The sequence below is a fragment of the Prionailurus bengalensis genome, chromosome A2, assembly GCF_016509475.1.
Source record: "Prionailurus bengalensis isolate Pbe53 chromosome A2, Fcat_Pben_1.1_paternal_pri, whole genome shotgun sequence".
In the NCBI taxonomy this organism is placed as follows: Eukaryota; Metazoa; Chordata; class Mammalia; order Carnivora; family Felidae; genus Prionailurus; species Prionailurus bengalensis.
Genome location: NC_057348.1, coordinates 53,854,501 through 53,875,263, shown reverse-complemented (window position 1 = coordinate 53,875,263; position 20,763 = coordinate 53,854,501). Strand labels below are relative to the sequence as shown.

Below are 20,763 nucleotides of genomic sequence, written 5' to 3'. Positions count from 1 at the left end.
TTCACCTGGTGGGCTGGGTTCCATAGGCCTGAGAGGAACAGATTCTGTTCCTGGGACAGGAGGAGTCAGACCAGTGAAATAGGAGAGAATCTCAACAGGAAGAGGATGCCCTTTACCAAATGTCATGAAGGGCACTGAGGCCTGGGCTTGAGAAACCCTTCTGGAAGGATGTTTCAGTGAGAAGGAGAGACATTTTGAAGGTGGCTATGGGAGGCAGACGACTGGGGCTTAGTGGAGGGATGGTTGAGAAAATTGAGTTGGAGTCCAGACCATTTTTTGGACAAATTTGGCTCCAAAATTTAGGGGAAAGGGGAAGAAAGAATTAGGGTGGTAACTGGAAGGGGGAAAGGGACATTTGAAAGTGCTGGTGTTTTCCTTTGTCAAGATCGGCACACTTTTCCATTTAGAACAGAAAGTAGTAAGTTGGGGAGAGGTGTTGGAGACAGAAGGGAGGAGGAGGAGTGCTCCCTGAACACCTACTGCGTGCCAGGGCCTGTACCTTCCTGTTTTATTTCCTCCCAATAACGCCTGATGGCAAGTCTTCCTGCTCCTACACCACCTGAGGGAGAGGCTACGAATCACAGCAGTGAGGGCAGGGCTATCATTTGGTCTTTTATTTGTCTAACTTTGGATCCCAAGCCTACCCCTCTGTGCAGAGGAGAGGTGAAAGTTGGGTTTATCAAGGGGAAAAAATGTGTGTCTGTGTGTTCTCAGCAACTGCTGTAGGAATTTGATGGAAAGGGGGCAGGGAACAGGGGCTCCGGCCCCTGTTGGGAGTGAGTCATCAGCCCTGAGGTGTGGTCCAAGGCTGGGAGGAGGCAGGTAGAGGTTAGCCAAGGAGGTGGTGGGAAAAGGCTGTGCATTGGCCACACCCAAGAGACGGATGGACCCCATCAGTTGCTGGAATCAGGGTGACTTTTATCTCGGGGCTCTGTAGCTGAGGAGCTAGGATGAAAGGGAGATGGTTCTGGGAAGCATGGCAACATGGGTCAGGCACCAGAGGTGCCTTGGTGAAGGCAAAATTGAGTTGAAGGCTGGGGTGGGTAGTGTGTGTGGAGTGTGAACAATGGAGAAGGCGAAAGGGCTATGGGACAGACTGGACCCCCCCCCCCCCGCCCTCTATCTTTTGTTCCCATTCTTTTTTTTTTTTTTAAGTTTATTTATTTTGAGAGAGAGCAAGAGTGAGGGGGGAGGGGGGAGATGCAGAGAGAGAGGGAGAAAGAGAATCCCAAGCAGAATCCAGGCTGTCAGAGCAGACCCTGACATAGGGCTTGATCCCAGGAACCATGAGATCATGACCTGAGCCTAGATCAAGAGTCAGGAGCTTAACTGACTGAGCCACCAGGTGCCTCTTATTTCCCCATCCTCAATCTCTGTTTCCAGTGTGGACCATTTCATTTGTTCTCCAGGCCTGTTTTTTTTTTTTTTAATTAAAGTTTTGAGTGGGTAACATATTCACATGGTTCAACAATGAAAAATTAAAGTTTAAGAAAAAAATTAAAAAGAATGCAAATAAGATATAAAAGTTTTCAAATTAAATTGAAAAGGAGGGGCACCTGGGTGGCTCAGTCGGTTAAGAATTCAACGCTTGATTTTGGCTCAGGTCATGATCTCATGGTTCGTAAGTTCAAGCCCCACATCGGACTCTGCACTGACAGTGTGGCACCTACTTGGGGTTCTTTCTCTCCCTCTCTCTGCCTCTCCCCTGCTTGTGCTCTATTTCTCAAAATAAATAAACATTAAAAAATACACTTAAAAAAAGAAAACAAAAGAAACAAAAAAACCAAGTAAATAAAAATTATAAAAAGGCAGTACAAACTATTTTTACCAGTCCTATATTCCATAGTTCCATTCCCAGTTCCCACCCTGACCCTAGCCTGTGATCACTGTTAGTAGCATTTTGTGTGTCCTTCAGACTTAAACAAATGCTTTTCTTTCTTTTCCCAAAAAGTAGCATACTGGTCACACTTTTATCCCTTGGCTTTTTTTTCCCCCTCCTTCAACAGTACTTCTTAGCTATCTTTCCATATCAGTATATAAGAGAGTTCATCTTTCACCTAATTGCATAACATTTCTTTGATTATAAGCAATGCAGCAAGGAATAATCTTGTACATACATCATTTCACACACTTATAGGCATATCTATAGGACAAATTCCCAGGACACTTTCTTTAACAAAAGGTGTGCACATTTATAATTTTGATATTGCCAAATTGACTTCCATAGAGATTGTTCCAGTTTCTATGTCCCAAGTAATTTCTTTTTTTTTTTTTAACGTTTATTTATTTTTTGAGATAGAGAGAGACAGAGCATGAATGGGGGAGGGTCAGAGAGAGGGAGACACGGAATCTGAAACAGGCTCCAGGCTCTGAGCTGTCAGCACAGAGCCCGACGCGGGGCTCGAACTCACGGACCATGAGATCATGACCTGAGCCGAAGTCGGCCGCTTAACCGACTGAGCCACCCAGGCGCCCCGTCCCAAGTAATTTCTGAGAGAGTCCAGGCCTTAATTTTGACTTGATTTCCAAGATGACTCTGCATTAGGCTTTTCTGCATATGACACCACAGCATGTATTGTGGCTGACACCCCAATAACTAGCCCCTTAACCACCACCCCACCCCCCATTATGGACTGCCTCATTATGGCTTGAGGGAGATTGACCCTTGGCCAGATGTCTTTTTGCCCCTCCAGACATCCCCTTTACCATTCTCTCATGTTCTCTGCTCAGGGAGGCAATCTCCAACTGAGAACTACTGTTTCCCAAACCTATATGTTAAGTCACATCTCTATGCCTTTGCCTGTATGGTTTCCACCTCCTGCCCTGCCCTCCCACCCATCTCAGTATGGAAAATTCTGACTCCTCCTTAAAGGCTCAGCTTAAGTGTTGCCTCTGTGGAGGCCTCTCTGACAGAACCGGTCACTCCCTCCCTCCTCTGCTGTGGTACCACAGAACTCCTGTCAGCTGGCCCTTAGGGCACACTTGGGTCACCTGGTGGGGTAACTGTTTACAAGGCTCTGTCTCTCTCGGCACCCAGCCCAGGTCAGGCCCATCTTTCAAACTCGTCTGTAACTAAAATTAAACTCAGTGGAGAGGTAGGGTGCATGGAAAGGCATGGAAAGGCATGGAAGTTGTGGGAGTCAGACTGGGTATGACTCCATCCTTTGTCCTCTTCCCACCTCGCCCTCCCTCGTTCTCTGTGTTCTAACCACACTGGCCCATGTTCCTTTCCCACTTCATGGCCCTTCATGTGCTGTTCCAGCTGCTCTTTCCGTGGTTCTTTTTCATCCTTCAGTGCCCAGCTTAAGTCTTACTTCCTAAGAGAGAAATTCCATGACTGCTGAGCCTAAAGATACACCCTTTTCCCATTCTGTAATTCTCTAGTCATTCTCTTCATTGACTGACCATGATCCTAGTTTTTATGTTGATTTGTTTACTAGTTTGCTGCTTGTCCTCCCCCACCGGACCTTCAAGCCCTTGAGGGCAAGGACCTTGGCTTGTTCACTGTCATGGGTCCGGTGCTAACACAGGAACTGGCACACGTGAGGCACAACAGAAATCTTTATCAGCTGAATGATGAATGAACAAATGAACAGGTCCAAATCCCTGCTCCACCATTTCCCAGCTTTGTCCTTGGATTAATTGCCCTCTCAGAAGAGTTCCTCATTTGAAGATCAGGACTTATTGGTAGTGATGTGTACTGGTGATTGTACAAAACGCCTCCATGAAAAGGCTTTGTAAATGGTACCTATCATTTGTTTTTGTTTCCTTCACCTAAAAAATGCATTCTTTTAGCCAGGCTTAAAGACCTTATTGTGTATCTTTACCAAAAAAATTTTTTTATATTGAGGTGTAACAAAGGTATAGAGAGAACACATACTGATTTCTACACACACACACACACACACACACCCATGTAACTACCCCCCAAATTAACTAGAACATCCCAACACCCAGGTAAGTTTCCACATTAGCCTCCCCCACTAATGATACCTATTCTTTCTCTCTGTGTGATCTGAGATTATGGCATGTCCATTCTTTCTAGCTCTCTGACCTTTCCTACCACCAAGCCAGAGATTTCTAAAGTAGAGGATATGCAACCCAGTGGGGTATAAGATGATGCCTCCAATTCTACTCTTAGTATATGCCTGAAAGAACTGAAAATAGTACATATATTTGCATACTCACAACAGCACATATATTTGCATACTCAACAGCACTATTCACAATAGCCTAAAGACAGAAACAGCCCAAATGTTCATCAACCAACTGTGCTATATACGTATGGTGGAATATTATTGTCATAAAAAGAAATGAAGTACTGATACATACTGTCATGTGAATGAATCTTTAAAATGTTATGCTAAGTAAAAACCAGACACAGGGGCTCCTGGGTGGCTCAGTCGGTTAAGTGTCTGACTCTTGACCTTGGCTCAGGTCATGATCTCATAGTTGTGAGATTGAGACCCGTGTTAGGCTTCGAGCTGGGCATGGGGCCTGCTTTAAGATTCTCCCTCTCCTTCTGCCCGCCCCTTTTATTCATGCTCTCTCTTAAAAAAACAAAACAAAAAGAACCAGGCACAAATGGTCACATGTTCTATGAAAGATCCAGAAAAGATAAATCCTCAGTTGTAGAATGCATATTGGGGGTTGTCAAGGGCTAAGTGGGAATGGGATGGGGAGAAACTGCTTAATGGGTAAGGGGATTTTCTATGGAGTGATAGAAATATTTTGGAAGTAGAGGTGCACAACACTGTGAACATACTAAATGCTACTGAATTGTCTGCTTTGAAATGGTTGAGTTTATCTTATGTGAATTTCACCTCGATAAACTGTTTTGGAAGAAAATGAAATAGCCACTCTTACTGGTCAGCTGAGGGGTTTGAATGAAGCACAGGCTCCCTAAGCTGTGAAGTGCTGGGCAAATACCAGCTGGGAGCTGCTGAAGGAAGAAATGGCCTGGGGGTCAGCAAGTGTGGTTTGCTGCTCTACCCCAAGTAGTAATATTACGATAAGAGATAGCTATAATAATTACAGCTAACACTTCTATAATGTTTAACATGAGCCAGGCACTGTTCCAAGTGCTTCGTATCTTAAACTCATGAAATCCTTGTAACTCTGAGAGATGGATACTATCACGTTTTCATTACAGATGAGGAAACCGAGGAACTGAGGTTTAAAAGACTGGTCCCAGTCACAGATGAGGAAGTGGCAGAGTCCAAATTTAAAACTAGGCGATCAGACTCCAGGTACTTAAGTCTCAACCCCCAGGCTCTTGTGCTAAGTGCTTTCCATGTTTAATCTCATTTAATCCTGTGAGGTAGATATTATTACTCCTATTAAAAAAAAAATGCACACACACACAAACACACACACAAAACTGTCATGGACTTTCTATATTCAATGCCTTCCACTCTTTCTTCTGCATTTATTTTCATGTTGGTCCTCATCTTGCTTCATCTTCAGTTTTCGATATACTGCACATATTACATGAATTTATTATTTCTATTTTCTTTTGGTCTCTCATCACTAGAAGGCAGGGCTTCTGGTTGTTGATTTCCCAATACCCAGAACAATGTGTGGTACACAACAGTCATAACTAATTGGGTTATTTTGTATGCCTGTGTTTGAATAAAGATCATACCATAGTGTTCTACTTAAAATGTGATGGATTTAAAAAAAAGTCAGTACACAGATCTCCCTCATTCTTTTTAAGATGGATAATATCCCATACTGTGGACGCAGCACTGTTTCAAGTTTTCTACTTAATTAACCCACATCTTTCCCAGAGTATCTCTAATGCAAACAACATGACAATAAACATCTTAGTACATGCTTCTTTGTGCCCATATGAACACACTTCTCTAAAATTAAGTGCCTAAAGGTGGAATTGCTGGTAGGAGGGGTATACACATTAAAAAAAAAAAAAAAGTCAGTGGGCAATGCCAAATTGTCCTCCCCATAACCATTCCTGCCAGCGATGAATTAGGGGACACAATAGGTTTTCATGCACTTTGTACCAGATTAGCTGCTAACAGTCTTTTTAAGTTTTTGCCAACCTGAGGGGGAAAAGGACCCCGATATACAGATGAGAAAACTGAGGCTCAGAAAACCTGAGGGACTTTCCCCACAACTGGTAAGTGGCTGAGTCGCTTCTACGTGCTGGACTACCGATAGAACGCGCCAAAGTTGTACACAGCTTGCTGTGTCCTCCTGTACGTCTGCTTATCTCCAGGCCTTGTGATGCTGGCAGGCTAGCCTTCCCCTCTCGCTAGCCCTCAGACACCTCCGGAGAGTACAAACCCCGCCACTTGTCGATTGCCAACCCCTGACCCCAAGAGCCCCCCAGGAACCGGTCCTTCGCTCTCCACTAGTCCGAAATGGCGACCAACGAGAAGGCAAGACCACGCCCCTTCCCTGGGAGGCGGGGCCTGAGTTCAGGCTAGAGTGATAGATGCCCGAGCCAAGTTTGAAGCCTGCTGCCAGGCGGGCTCACGCAGAAGCAGAGAGCCGGTGGCGCCGCAGGTCGGGAGGAGGAGCACCGAGTGGAGGGCTCGTTTGCCGGGGCCGCCCGAGAGTCTCTTCGTCGCGGGCGTTGGGGCCGCCATCTTAGATGGCGGGAGTAAGACGAGGACGGGCGTGAGACAGGAGGGCTTCTCTGCCGCTCTCCTAGGGCCCGGAAGAGGGCCAGCTGGCCGGGCTTTGGGGCGTGTGCCCCGAGGCGCGGAGCGCAAGTGCGACGATGCGGGGACTGCCCGGGGCCCCGTCCCCTGGGCTGGGGACACGCCGAATGTGACCGCCTCCCGCTCCCTCACCCACCGCGGGGAGGAGGAGCGGACTAGACGCCGCCACCAGACGACGGGGACACGGAGGCGGCTCGGCTCCTTCAGGTAGGCGGCAGGGCCAGGCCCTGGATGCCGGGGGAGCTGGGCGGCGGGGCTGAAGGGGCCGGGTTCCTCGGCGGCCCGGCCTGGGCAGCGTTGATGGAGCGACCCCGCGGCTGCCGGGTCGAGGGCCTGGGCAAGGCCGCTGTCACCCCGGGTGGCGGTGGGCGGGCGGGAGCCCTGGGGCCCGGTGTCATGGCCGGCGAGCCGAGTTTCCACATCCCCACTCAAATTTCCTTGTGTTTCGGGGAAACATGCTAGCGCCACCCCTGTGCTCGGTGCATATTCCTTATATTTTTGGCAATGGGAAAATCTGCCCAGAATTGCTCCCTATCCGTGTTGTCATTCAGATGGACGAATTCCTTTTCTTTCTGGGCGCGGAGGGGTCCCGGGCTTGCATCCTCACTCAGAGTCTGTCACTCAAGTGACACTCTTACAGGGAGGACGAGAAGAATGGGGGACGGGAGGCGGAAGTGGGTCAGTTCCCCACCACAAAGGCATAGGGGCCTCGCCTTGGGTTTCGGGACTCCGTGGGTTACTAATGAAAGGTTTGGGATGCGTATGCTGAGGTTTGGCCCTGGGATGCTTTGGAGTGAAGATCCAGGGCTGTCTTTTGTGTGAAGAGAGAGCCGTCTGGACGCTTCGGTTGTGCAGCTGCAGAGGTTCTGCAGCTAGTCGATGCCCAGAAAGAGGAGTTTGGACATCTTGAGGGGAAAGGCGGCTGTGTTCATTCATTGTTCTCCTTCCAGGGCTCTGGGTGTGCCCTCTGGTATTCATTTCTCTGGTGGGAAGAATGTTAGTATCCCCCATGTCTCCTTGAGATGTGACCGGGTTCTAGAGGGTCAGTTAATCTAAGCAGGGATGAATTCAGCTCACGTTCTTTGAGTGTTTCTGCCTGCCTTGTCCTCTGTGGGCTGAGCGGAGGGAGCCTGCTCTTCATTCGCTCCCAAGGCGTGAAAACAATGCGCTGTGATAAGGATGGACTTAACCAAGTGTTGTGGGAATTTGGAACGGCTAGTTTGCCTGGAGGAGTTGAGGTAGCTTGGACACCGGAGGGAACTTTTGCGGCCAGTTTTGGACTTGATGAGTAAGTGCTCACCCGGTGGGGAGGAGGGGAAAGCGTTCTAAGCTGAGGAAACCGCTGGTACAAAGGCATAGAGGCATGCAGGAGTTGGGATGAGTTTGGGGTGCAGCAGAGAATCTAGGGTGCAGGAAGGAAGTGGTGAGAGATGGGTGTCTAAAAGAATATTTGTCTAGATTGTGAAGGCTCTTTGTTCCAGAGTGAACTAGTTGATATAATTTGATTAAAGGAGTATTGCTATTTTTTTTCTTTCTGATAAGTATTTTTATCCCTTGTCTTTATATTGAAGCTGATAGTAATTGAAAAGACTTACTTTGTTAAACCCATTTAAGAACATTTTTGGTTAAGTGCTTTTATGTCAAATGTTTTGCACTTACACAATGGTGAATGACCTGAGCTCCTATTCTGGGTGTTTCTGCAAGAGATTCTTCTGAGGTTTTACTTGCTCACCAGTAAAACTTTATACGTATAGTGCACGCTGCTAATACTGCATTTTAAATGGCTGTTGGCAAGAAAAACCATGCTCCCCGGTCATGTAGAAATTGGAAGGTTATATAAAAAAGCTGAAAAGTGTAGAATGCAAGTATTTTTAATTTATTAAGTGTGTTGTATATAGTAAACTTTCTTTGCATAGATTCCGTGGTTTCCAATTTTGTTATAAAGTCTTCAGCTCTGTAAACATAATTTACCCCAAATTGTTGTATTGTTGTGATTAATGCTTATGCTACAGTGATTATTATTGTCTTAACAGACTTCAGCTTGAAGTTCCTAAGTTTGTTGTCTAGGGTTGTGATGATTATATGCCACTGAAGAACATTAAGATACTTTTGGCTTGTTTCCACCCTTATCACTTCAAGGGCTAAGCTGTTTAAAATGCAACAGAAACATTTGACCCAGTTGAACATTGGATACTTGGGAAAATAAACCTGTTACTGTTTCTGCTGGAAAAGCTTATCTTTTAGGTATGTGGTGTTTGTGATTAGAAATTGTAGTGCAGTTGCTTAGCCTTGTTAAAACTCTTGTCAGTTGAAGAGTGTAAGCCTTCAAAGTAGAAGGCTTCAGTGAAATACATTAGAGCATATTTTATCGGATTTGGTTTAGCAGAAAACAGGGAAACATTAAACTGGTCATTTGCGATGAGAAGTATCTAAAAGATGAAATGGAGAGTGGGTAATTAAACATCAAGTATGGTATTACAACTGCTCTGAAACTAGTTGTAGTTAGTTTAAAACATGCCATTTGTGAAATCCAAAGTAGGTGGTTTGCTTTGAAGTTTAAACAACTTGTTAGAAGTTAAATTTGGCTTTTCCATAAGCAGTAGTGACTTATTAAATGGAAAATACAATTAGTAACTTTAAATTACTATCTCAGGTAGTTTGTTAGTAAATATATGACACTACATTTTAATTTCAGATAAAACTTTGTTAGTAACCTACTTCCTAAAAATAGAAAAATGTTACATGAGGGAGGGCTTTTGTTTGCATGTTAGGAACATAATAGGCCATACATAATAATCCTGATCTTGGGAGGAGCTTGTTAACCAAACAGCATGCCTTAATGTTGACTTGCAGAAGAGAATTTTAAATATTGCTTTTGAAAGGCAGTGGACTGTGTGACAGTAGGGGGTTATGAAACCACCAAATGGAACTTGCAAGGGTTTTTCGTTTTTCAAATTGTACGGATCGTGGAAATCATTTCTTTAAAACTATGGTTGGAAAATTGCTCACCTTGACCAAATTAATTAGAAAACCAAGGAATACTGGGCTTATTTAGGATGAGGTTGTGTAGAATTTTAGGTTACCTTATCTTGTATGTATATGAGTGTTTATGTATGTGTATCAATGGCGAAAAATTCCTATTTGCTAAACTGACTAGGTGCTAAATGTAACCCTAGATGTTTGTGTTACAATTTAGTTAGTATTTTTAGTATAAGGCTAAACTACCTTGCTTATCATCCTCACAATTGTAATGACTAGGTATTCTTGCCTTAAAAGTTGAGTAAAATTTCCTTAATTACATATTAAAGTTTTCATTTTTTATTTTGCAGTGGTTGAATCATTTCGTTCCTCCATTTCTCCTATAATACTTGTGTAGCTCTCAATGATTTTAGAGTTTAACTTCACATCTGTTAGCCTTTTTTCTAAAATTGCTCCTAAAATCTCAGTTTAACCAAGGAAAATGTCAAGTGGGTGTTGTTTCTTTGTTATTGGTTTTGGCCCAGGCTATCTGAAGTCTCTTTGGCAAATCACTCACAAAGTGTTAATTGCTTCACATTCCAATCAGTGTACATAGTTTTTCTTGAGGAACAGTTGACACATAGTTTTATTTTTAGACCAGATTCTAAGGGATCTTATTTGGTGGGGATTAGCAATACTAAAGCTAGTTTCAAATTGTAAAATCGTTGTGATTTTTAGATTGTTTGCATTGGTTAAGGAATGGGAAGCAGCAGGCAAAGACATTGATTTAGGGGAACTCAGTATGTTAATTGCTGGTGAGGACCTTGTGGACTGTACAGGTGTCCTCTTCCTCCTCTTTCTACCAGTTGGATCTCATTTATTGTCATAAAATAACAAGCATAAGAACATTTTTACTGTTGTAATCAAGTTGTTCTTTCCTATTTATTTTCTTTCATCCTGCTATGGAAAGCAAATGTGATCTGATTCTTTGAAGTTGCCCAGTAGTAGGCATCACATTTGGACAAAGTGTTTACCTTTTTTCATCCATATACCTTTTTTTTTTTCTTTTTTAAATATTTATTTATTTATTGGGAGAGTGCAAGTGGGGGAGGGGCAGAGAGAAGGGGACAGGATCTGAAGTGGGCTGAGAGGCTGACAGCAGTGAGCTTGATGTGGGGCTTGAACTCACAAGCCGTGATATTATGATCTCAGCCAAAGTCGGATGCCACCCAGGTGTCCCCAATCCATGTACATTTCTGATGGAAGAGTCAGCCTAGTTAATGTTTATGTCAGTGTCTTTAAAATGATGACTTTTCATTCTTTTTTTTTTTTTATTGGTTGTTTTTTAAAGTAATCTCTATCCCTAATGTGGAGCTTGAATTTACAATCCCGAGAGATCAAGAGTCGCATGCTTTACTGACTGAGCCAGACAGATCTTAATCTAGGTATTTTTGAGGCATCCTTTTAGCCATGGGCAGCTTTTAGCATCTGCCCTTTACCTAGATTTGGGATGGATGAAATTCTGAATTTTCCCTGGAAGGATGTGACTTTTGTTTTCTGTAGCAAATCTCATTAAGAAGCTCAGAGTTTCTAGGAGAGGCATTTCTCTGGATCCAGAAGATCATTCAGAAAGGAGCCATCATTTGCATTAAAGAGAATTTGTTACAATAGAAAAGACTGGAAAGAGTTCAAAAGCCCAACAATAATGACTAAGTTAGGGGCACCTGGGTGGCTTAGTGGGTTAAGTGGCTGACTTTGGATCAGGTCTTGATCTCCAGGTTTGTGAGTTCTAGCCCTGCATCGAGCTTTGCACTGATAGTGTGGATTCTGCTTGGGATTCTGTCTCTCTCTCTTCTTTGTTATCTCTCTCCTCCCTTTCCCCCTTCAAAATAAATAAACTTTAAAAAGTGATTAAATAAACTGCGGTACAGCCATTTGATGGAGCACTATACTTGTCATTAAGTATGGATTATACGAAACATTGATGACATGGAAAATGCTGAACACAAAATTACATATCTGGAATGATTACAGTTGTATATAAAAAAAAAAAAACAGTGGAATGTTATTCAGTAGTAAAATGGTGTACTGATACATTCTCCAACATGTATAAACCTTGCAAACATGTTAAATGAAAGAAGCTAGTCATAAAAGTCCACATTTTGTATGATTCCTTTTATATGAAATGTCCAGAATAGGCCAATCCAGAGACAGAATGTAGGTTAGTGGTTGCCAGGGACTGGAGGGAGTGGGGAGTGGGCAGGGGCAGTGATAGTTGTTTTTGTGGGTTTTTTTTTTGTTGTTGTTGTTTTTTTTGTTTTTGGTGGGAGTGATGAAATGTTCTAAAATTGTGGAGATGGTGTGCAACTCTGAATATAATAGCCATTGAATTTTACATTTCAAGTACTTGATTTGTATGGAATGTGAATTATATCTCAAGCTGTTTTTAAAAAAAAAATCTCAAAACCTACATATAGGAAGAAAATACATGTAGATGTTAACAATGGTTGTTAAAGAGTGGAAATAAGGGTACTGTTCTTTATACTTTCTGTATTCTCTGAATATGTTACTTTTATGATAGAAAAATACATTTAATAAAGTTAATTGTATTCATGGTGTGGGTCTTCATGTTTACTCCAAACATTCAGTCACTGTCAGATTCCATTCACAACTATATTTTTGAGCTTCTTTCAGCCATTTTCTGCTTTCTCCAGATTAATTCAGGCTTTTATTACTATTTGCTTTACGTATTGTTAGAACCTCTAAAGTAAACTCCTTTTTCTTCTTAATATGCCAGGGCTTTCTCCACATTGCTGTCAGATTCACTTTCTTACTGTGCAGATTCTTAAAAATTAAAAATTTTAAAATTTATTTATTTTGATAGGGAATGGAAGAGAGAGGGAAAGAGAATGCCAAGCAGGCTCCACAGGCGCTGTCAGCACATAGCCCAAAGCAGGGCTTGAACCCATGAACCATGAGATCATGACTTGAGCCTAAGTTAAGAGTCAGATGCTCAATTGACTGAGCCACTCAGGCCATCCTCTTAAAAACTAAATTTTATTAATTTTCTTGAATAGATAATACTGTCTCATGCCACAAAAGTCAAAGGATACAGAAAGTTAGGCCGAGTAAATAAAGTTGTGCAGAGTAATTCTACCTCCCCCGTTGTTCCCCAGCTACCCAGCTTTCTTTCATGGAGGGAAATAATGGGGTTTTTATGTATCCTGTTTTGTGATGATAACAATATAGTGAAGATGTGCTGGTCTTCCATTGCCTGTTAGACTAAGCAGTTCTTGTTTTTATGTCTTACTAATAGAGATTCCTCATACTGTTTTTTTTTTTTTAAGCACTTACGTAGGTGCAGGCCATTGTGCTTCGTGCAGGATGAGTAAGGCAGATTCCTGCCTTCTGCGACCTTATCCTAATGAGAGAGTGACACAGTTTCCTCACTTTTATCTGTTCCTCTTTTAAGAGCCATTTTGAACGCCCATCTTCTAAATATTTCCTGATCTTTTTCTCTTTTTCTTTTTTTCTCTTTTTCTCACTCATTATGTTTCCTTCCTTGAGGCCCACCATAAAACCCTTTGCATTTATTTTTCTTATGGCCTTTATCATATAACCATTTGTGAGCTCACCATCCCATTAGATTATAATCTGAAATTAATACTTCCTACTCAATATGCAATTTCTCTTTTATTAATATTTGTTAAAATTTTTTCCTTTCAGAGGCTGAGGCCCAGGTGCTTCAGTGAAAGTGTTGTGTCTAAATTCCAACACTTAATTCTAGGGTTTTTGAGAGAGAAAAAAATGAGTGAGTGCATGAGCAGGAGAGAGAGAGAATCTTAGGCAGGCTCTACACCTAGCATAGAGCCCCCTGTGGGGCTCTGATCTCCCGACAGACAGAATCCAAAGCAGGCTCCAGGCTCTGAGCTGTCAGCACAGAGCCCGAAGCGGGGCTCGACCCATGAACTGTGAGATCATGACCTGAGCTGACGTCAGACACTTAACTGACTGAGCCACCTGGGCGCCCCTCTAGAAGATTGTATCTTAACTTTGACTACCCAGAGTTTAGCATAATGGCTGACACCTGATTGCAGCCATTTCGTTGACTGGAAGGTGCTAAATAGTGTTTATTGAATTGAATTTTTGTGTAGATGTCTTACAACTCTGGCTAGACTTAACTTCCTTAAAGGTGGAGCATATCTTACTCTTGGTTATGAATTCCCAGTTCTTAAAACTTTGTCTTGATTACATAACATTAATTGAATGAGTGGAGATTCAGAGGTTAATCACCTGTGGACTTCGTTCCTATTGCCCATCACAAGCACACAAATGCTTACTATTAAAAAGATATACTTACTAAACTTGTACTCAGAACTTTGTTACTTAGGATATATGTTGAAGAAGTTATTTTGCTTAGCTTCCCTTCTATGAGGCATTATTTGTAGACTGCTCTGGGTTCTCACTGCCAGCTCCTTGAGGATGTTTGCCTGCTTTAGCACCTCCTTGATTCATGGGCTCAAGCACTCTTGTCATGCTGGCTGTTTCCTTCTGCATTCATAGGCTTTATACACGGAACAGCATTTTAACCAGAGACAATGTGAGGGGATACGTGATGTTCTACCTTCCTTCGTGTTAGTCTAGACTGGAATTAGAGTGCAATTGTGAATTGTGAGAGTAGAAATCATGACCTTTATGACTAATATTTAGCTAACAATGTGAAACGGGCCCCTCAGGCTTTTTGGGGCCTGGGACAGGTAAACTATATATAACCTAAAATTTACCATTTTAACCATATTTGAGTGTACTATTCAGTGGCATTATATTACATTCACAGCATTGTGCAACCATCACCACTATTTATTTCCGGAACATTTTCGTCATCCCAAAGAGAACCCTGTACCCATTAAACAATAACTCCCCATTCCTCCCTACCTCCAGCCTCTGGTAAATTCTACTTTCTGTCCATGAATTTGCTCATTTCAAGTACCTCATGTAAGGGAAAATCATACAATGTTTGTGATTTTGCATCTGGTTTATTTTAATGTGTTTCTAAAGTCTATCCATATTGTACCATGTATCAAAATTTCATTCCTTTTTATGGCTGAATAATGTTTCTGTGGGTGTGGTTGTATGTTAAATATTTTGTTTATACAGTCATCTGTTGATGGATTCTTGTTTCTACCTTTTGTCTGTTGTGAATAATGCTGTTATGAATATTTGTTTATAGGTATCTGTTTGAGTCTTTGCTCTCAGTTCTTTTGAGTGTACTAGGAGTGGAATTGCTCGATCATATGATAATCTGGTTTTAACTTTCTGAGGAACTGCCACTGTTTTCATAGCAACGGCCCCATTTTACATTTATACCAGTAATACACAAGGGTTCCAATTTGACAAGGGTTCGTATCCTTGTCAACACTTTTATTTTTCCTTTTTTGACAATAATTATCCTAACGGATGTGAAGTGGTGCTAAGCTTTTTTCTTACTGCTAATTAAATCTAATGAGCAAACAGGAAGCTTAGAAATTGGCTATATTTGCATCTCTTGGACTTTTTTCACCCTTATAAATGTATTGGTATGTAATGCTGTTTAGAGAGATATCACACAATTAATGACTCATCTTTTTTGAAAAGAATAAACTTGGGGCGCCTGGGTGGCTCAGTCGGTTAAGCATCTGACTTCAGCTCAGGTCACGATCAAGTGGTCCGTGAGTTCGAGCCCCGCCTTGGGCTCTGGGCTGATGGCTCAGAGCCTGGAGCCTGCTTCAGATTCTGTGTCTCCCTCTCTCTCTGCCCCGCCCCTGTTCATTCTCTGTCTCAAAAATAAATAAAGGTTAAAAAAAAAAAAACTTTTATCATCCTTTTATTTTTTTATTTTTTTATTTTCTTTTATTTTTTTTCATCCTTTTAATCTAAAGTGTATTCAGTCAGGGACGCCTGGGTGGCTCAGTCGGTTAAGTGTCTGACTTCGGCTCAGGTCATGATCTCACAGTCCGTGGGTTCGAGCCCCGCGTCGGGCTCTGTGCTGACAGCTCAGAGCCTGGAGCCTGTTTCAGATTCTGTGTCTCCCTCTTTCTCTGACCCTCCCCTGTTCATGCTCTCTGTCTCAAAAATAAATAAATGTTAAAAAAAAATTTACAAAAAAAAAAATAAAGTGTATTCAGTCAACCAGTGAAAGATGATTTCAGTTAATCCTGAGTGATAAGATCTATAAAGTGAAAAAAGGAGGGTACTAAAATTAGTATAAAAAGATCTCATCTTTATAAAGAAAAATATTTACAAGTATATATGCATAGAAAAGATTGGATGCATATGTCCATAAATGTTGGCAAGAGCCATCTATAGGTTAGTTTTTGTATTTTTCCATATTTTTAAGCCCGCTCCCCATGAACATGTATTTGGTAATTAGTCATTGTATCTTTTAAAAAAACTAATAGGTTGGAAAATATAAATTATCATGAAAAGCTTGTGTATGTATGTGCTTATGACGTCTGTATGAGATTATAAGCATGGAGAAAGTACCAAAGAATATTATTGGGTTGTTAACATAGGTTACTTGGTGGGGTTAGATGGGGGAAGAAGGGAAAGGTAAAGCAAAGAAAGGATATTTTAAAAAATATCAAAAAATATCATTTAGATGCTAAAGAAAAAATAAAGCAGGGTAAAAGTTTTAGAGGGTACCGAGGATGGGGAGGGATTGTTATTTATAATGGGTATGTTTGTAAAATCATTAAGTATGAAGATTTAAAATAAAAGGGAAACAAAGTTGTGTAAAAAGTTAAAAAGACTGTACTACACGCTCATTTCCAGACTCTTCCTCTACTCTTATTTCCTTGATACAGTTTGGCTTTTGTTTTGCCTCTGCATTTATCTATTGAAATGCTACTCCTTCTAGTTCCAATACTACGGTGAAGTTATCCTTAACTGTCTGCCTCTTCCTCCACTAAGCTAGAAGTGATCTTTCCACACTGCAAATTCATAGTTTTATATGTCACTGCCTCCCTCCCCGCCAAAGAAGGCTGCCACATTTTGTCGTAGGATTGCTTGTCATCCTGAAAGCTCTTAGCACAGTGCCTAGCACATAGTCAGTCTTGGGTAAATGATGGTTCTTTTCTTCTACTTTAAAAGCTTCTGGGGGCGCATGGGTGGCTCAGTTGGTTAAGCGTCCGACTTTGGCTCAGGTCATGATCTCGCGGTCCATGAGTTCGAGCCCTGCGTGGGGCTCTGGGCTGACTGCTCAGAGCCTGGAGCCTGTTTCAGATTCTGTGTCTCCCTCTCTCTCTGACCCTCCCCCGCTCATGCTCTGTCTCTCTCTGTCTCAAAAATAAACAAACGTTAAAAAAAAAAATTTTTTTAAAAGCTTCTGGAAGGCAAAGGGCAATGCCTTTCTGAACTTTATATTCTTCAAAGCAACTAGCAGTTGCAAGTAGGTTCTTAGAAATTGAATGAATAGTGCTCCTTATTCTTTTCTTCTCAGTTCTATGCCTGGGTGCAGTATATATGGAAATATCTGGATCCTTAGATTATATGCTAATATTTTTATGTGGTAGGTAGTGATTTAGTATTCATGAAAAAAATTAGGATAAATATTGTAATTATGTCTTTTCTCCATTAATATTTTATTGAGATATTTGAGCACCTAATTTTATGCAGGGTGTGCCATATCGAATGATGGAGTGTAACAAGATGTAGAAAATACATATAGTTCTTCTCCTAAGGCATTCATACTTTGATATATAATTATATAGGTAATATTTTCATGTTTTTTTTTAATCCTATAGTAGAGTAGCTGGGTATAATTTAAAGCTTTAATGAATTAATGGTCTAGTTACAGGGAAGACTTGTGCACATATCCTTGTCTTAAAATCATTTTTAAAAAAAATTTTTTTTAACATTTATTCATTTTTGAGAGTGAGAGAGCATGAGCGGGGGAGGGGCAGAGAGAGAGAGAGAGAGAGAGAGAGAGAGAGAGAGACAGACAGACAGACAGACAGACAGACATAGAATCAGAAGCAGGCTCCAAGCTGTCAGCACAGGGCTGGACGTGGGGCTTGAACTCAAAGACTGCGAGATCATGACCTGAGCTGAAGTCGGATGCTTAACCGACTGAGCCACCCAGGTGCCCCAAGAAAATTATTTTTGAAAAATTGATTTAAAATACTTTCAGAGGGGTGCCTGAGTGGCTCAGTCGGTTAAGTGTCCGACTTTGGCTCAAGTCATGATCTCACGGTTTGTGAGTTCAAGCCCCATGTCAGGCTCTTGAGGATAGCTCAGAGCCTGAAGCCTGCTTTGGATTGTTTCCCTCTCTCTCTGACCTTCGTCTGCTCACACTCTGTCTCTTCCTCTCTCTCAGAAATAAATGGACATTAAAAACATTAAAAAGAATATTTTCTGAAAAGTATTTCAGGCACCTGGGTGGCTCAGCTTTCGACTTGGGCTCAGGTTATGATCTTACAGTTTGTGAAATTGAGCCCTGCATTAGGCTTGTGCTGACAGTGCGGAGCTTGCTTGGGATTCTCTCTCTCGCTCCCTCTCTGCCCCCACCCCCCCCAAAGGAATAAACTAAAAATATATATTTCCTGAAGAAAAAAAGTTACTGTCGATTTTACAGGTGCCTTAGCTATAATTCTTACAAGTTCTTTTTTTTTTTTTTTCCCTTTTTTGGTTCCTCCAAGTTCTTAAAGCAAGCAAGGTGTGTACCTTTGAGGGTAGAGCGAAAGACTAAGGAAATCTTTTCTTTTTTTTAAATTTTTTTTTTTGTTTCAACGTTTATTTATTTTTGGGACAGAGAGAGACAGAGCATGAACGGGGGAGGGGCAGAGAGAGAGGGAGACACAGAATCGGAAACAGGCTCCAGGCTCTGAGCCATCATCAGCCCAGAGCCCGACGCGGGGCTCGAACTCCCGGACCGCGAGATCGTGACCTGGCTGAAGTCGGACGCTTAACCGACTGCGCCACCCAGGCGCCCCTAAGGAAATCTTTTCTATGTGAGAGCCATTGACTCTGGAAGGAATTATAGGAGAATCAGATGGTTACTTCCTGAAATTGTTCTGACAAGTTGTAAACATGAAGGAATACCTCCTATGTCAAGGGTAAATTCCAGTGTCTGCCTGTGCTAATGTGCAGAATAGTGGATTTACTTATTTTATATATCATGTCTTTATTCTTGAGGAAGGCAGATGCTATTTTTTAATTGCTGATTATGCAAGATTTGTCACTAAAATTCATGCCTTTTATGTGGAATAGAAATTAGTGATCCCTAGCTGGCTTGGTAGAGCACATGACTCTTGATATTGGGGTGGTGAATTCAAGCCCCACATTGGGCACAGAGTTTACAGTTTAAAAAAAAAAAAAAAAGGAGAAGAAATTTGGTGGTACAAGGTAAAGTCATTTCCAGGCATTAACTCAGCAGAGTGAGGTATCTGGGTGGTTTTTGTTTCCCTTCCTTCCTCTTTGACTACGTGTCCATCTTTATTACCTGGCCATCCGAATGATCATAGGCCGTATTTCATTTGTGTGAGGTATATTTTGGTACTTGTGTTAATGGTATACTTTGTAAATGGGTCTGTTCGTTTTAAAAATTAAAAATTTTTTTTAATGTTTATTTTTGGAAGAGAGAGACAGAACATGCATGAGCAGAGGAGGAGCAGAGAGAGAGAGAGGAGACACAGAAACTGCAGCAGGCTCCAGGTTCTGAGCTGTCAGCACAGAGCCTGATGCGGAGCTCAAACTCCTGAACTGCAAGATCATGACCCGAGCTGAAGTGAGACACTTAACCCACTGAGCCACCCAGGCGCCCCAAGGGTCTGTTCATTTTAAAATTAGCAGTTGCTGCCTCAATAAAGAAACTGACAGGTTTGGAGATGAAAAGTAAAACTTTGGCTAAAAAAGAGTTCAAAGTGACTTTAAATGAAAAACTAATTTGTGTCAAGACTTAAAAATGAAGTTGTTCTCAGAGGTCCTTTACTGTGGAGCTGATTGCTTTAACATATTGTTTTGAACTAGCTAATTTTTAACTTCTGTTTTTAAACTGATTACCTTTTAAAAATTACAATCTTTTATAAACTTGGGCAGCTCCTGCTTGCTAACTTCTAGAAGGGTAGAGTGTCACATTTCCTCATGTGCCTTTATGCTGCCCAGTCATCTGATGAAGTTGCCAATTTGTGGTCAGAAATTGAGAAAGAGGAGTGAGGAAACTCAAAATATTGACACACACACCACCTTGCAGTGCATCAGAGTGCCCTTTTGGACTGGTTGGAAAACTGTAACCTAAGACTTTTCCAAACTAGACATATTATTTCCTAGCTTGGATGAGATGACATTTGATTTCTTAAGTATTTGAGCATGTCTGTCAGAAACATTTTATGTGTGAGAATGATTTTTTCCAGGATTATGTGACCAATTGAATTAAAAAAAAAAAAAAGAAAAAAAAACAAAACACTTACTAAAGGAAGTTTGGAAAAATTTTGAAAAATTGATCACCAAATGTCTCAGGTGGATCGAAGCTGGACAGAAGGAAGGAATGAGCTTAAAGGAGAAGTGAATAGTGAAGTTGCATTATAAGCACATTAAAATATGAGTATTCAATTATGTTTTCGCTCTGCCGCCAAAAAAGATTTTTAATAGTGCAGGCAGTTTCAGCCACCGGTACTCATAGTATATGTTCTTGTGAGATTTTGATTGTATTTGAAAAAAGTGAATCTATTCTTTTGTTATTCTCAATTCTCACAAGCCTTATAGTTTGACTATGGCACAGTTAAGTGGGATTCTTTTGTTTAAAGATCTTTTGTTTTTTAAATGGTCCCTATAGATAATAGCTTACCTTTGCTGACTGACTACTACCTGCCATGTTCTTTTAAAAGTTGGCCTTAATTCATTTAATCTTCCTAACAACCTGATGATGTAGTAAATTATGATCTTTATTTTAAAGAGGAAGGTGCAGAGAGATGGAGTAAATACCCTAAATACAGGCCATCTACTTAGGCAAAGATTAGAGGGATTTTCTAGGGTATTTTTGACTCCATCCTACACCCTATCTTCACCCTAGAATTTAACCTCTAGGTATGCTGCACACTTAGTGTTTGTGTTAGAATTCTGGGAATGCCATCCACTTTATACTTTT

General features: G+C 41.5%; 1 protein-coding gene across 1 annotated transcript in view; it reads left to right on the top strand.

The window, feature by feature from the left end:
• The first annotated feature begins 6,545 nt into the window (after positions 1–6,545).
• RAF1 (Raf-1 proto-oncogene, serine/threonine kinase) overlaps positions 6,546–20,763 on the top strand; it is an 83,839-nt gene continuing 69,621 nt past the window's right edge. Inside the window, 1 exon segment of the mRNA XM_043588157.1 lies at positions 6,546–6,890. The gene's annotated coding sequence lies outside the window, so the exon portion shown is untranslated.